The sequence below is a fragment of the Colobus angolensis genome, unplaced genomic scaffold (genome assembly GCF_000951035.1).
Source record: "Colobus angolensis palliatus isolate OR3802 unplaced genomic scaffold, Cang.pa_1.0 Scaffold170, whole genome shotgun sequence".
In the NCBI taxonomy this organism is placed as follows: Eukaryota; Metazoa; Chordata; class Mammalia; order Primates; family Cercopithecidae; genus Colobus; species Colobus angolensis.
Window position 1 is genome coordinate 166,087 of NW_012114822.1, and position 529 is coordinate 166,615.

A 529-nucleotide genomic window follows, 5' to 3' on the forward strand; every position below is an offset into this window, starting at 1 on the left:
AAAAAAAAAAAAAGTAAAAATAAAAATAAAAGAATCAGTCAATCTTTCTTGGTTGCTCCCAGGAGGGGATTTTGAGTTCTTTTGGAAGCCTTTGCTTTTGGCCAGATAAGAAAGCTCAGGAAAAGCATCTATTCTCAAATACCTTCAGCTCAGAATAATTCTTATGCCACAGTAGCATAGTCTGGACCCCTTCAACACTCCATTTTGTGTCCTCTTTGTGTATGATTCTGTCTGCTCAGCTTGCCTGAGTGTCTTAAAGCAGGGACCACGTCTAACTTGCCTTCAAATCCACAGCACTGAGCTGGTGGGTGGACGATATTTAATAAATGCTGCTGCGTGAGGGGCCTTTCTGAGTAGATCATATATAAAGCAAAGGAGAAGGGGGGACACTTTCCCATAACCCTACGTCTACAAACACTCCCAGGCCGGGCGCGGTGGCTCACGCCTGTAACCCCAAGCAAGACTTCGGAAGGCCGAGGCGGGCAGATCACAAGGTCAGGAGATCGAGACCATCCTGGCTAACACGGTG